The sequence below is a fragment of the Octopus bimaculoides genome, chromosome 11, assembly GCF_001194135.2.
Source record: "Octopus bimaculoides isolate UCB-OBI-ISO-001 chromosome 11, ASM119413v2, whole genome shotgun sequence".
Lineage (NCBI taxonomy): Eukaryota > Metazoa > Mollusca > Cephalopoda > Octopoda > Octopodidae > Octopus > Octopus bimaculoides.
This window is the reverse complement of record NC_068991.1, coordinates 20,057,361-20,058,100: the sequence shown is the minus strand read 5'-3', so window position 1 is coordinate 20,058,100 and position 740 is coordinate 20,057,361.

Below are 740 nucleotides of genomic sequence, written 5' to 3'. Positions count from 1 at the left end.
CGACGAGCTTCTTTCAGTTTCTACCTACCAAATCCACTTACAAGGCTTTGGCTGGCCCGAGGCAATAGTAGAACACACTTGCCCAAAGTCTCTCGCAGAGCGACTGAAACCGGAACCTGGGAAGCAAATTTCTTACCACACAACCATTCCGGGCGAAATGCTTAGCGGTATTTCGTCTGTCGCTATGTTTTTGAGTTCAAATTCCGCCGATGTCGACTTTGCCTTTCATCCTTTCGGGGGTCGATGAAATAAGTACCAGTGAAGCACTGTGGTCGATGTAATTGACTAGTCCCCTTCTCCTAAAATTTCAAGGCCTTGTGCCTTCAGCATAAAGGATTATTATTAGTGTTCAAGCGGTGATCTGGCAGAACCATTAACACACAGGGCAAAATTCTCAGCGGCATTTCGTCCGTCTTTCCGGTCTGAGTTCAAATTCGACCAGGGTCTTCTTTGTCTTTTAACATTTCGGGTTGATAAAATGTGTTACATTTGAGTGCTGCGGTCGATGTTATGGATTAACCTCCCTCCCACCAAGTTTCGGCCGTGTGCTTACAGTAGAAAGAATTCTTCTTCTTCTTCTTCTTCTTCTTCTTCTTCTTCTTCTTCTTCTTCTTCTTCTTCTTCTTCTTCTTATCATTCTTATTATTATTATTATTATTATTATTATTATTATTATTATTATTATTATTATTATTATTAAGGCGACGAGCTGGCAGAGTCGTTAGCACGTTGGGCGAAAT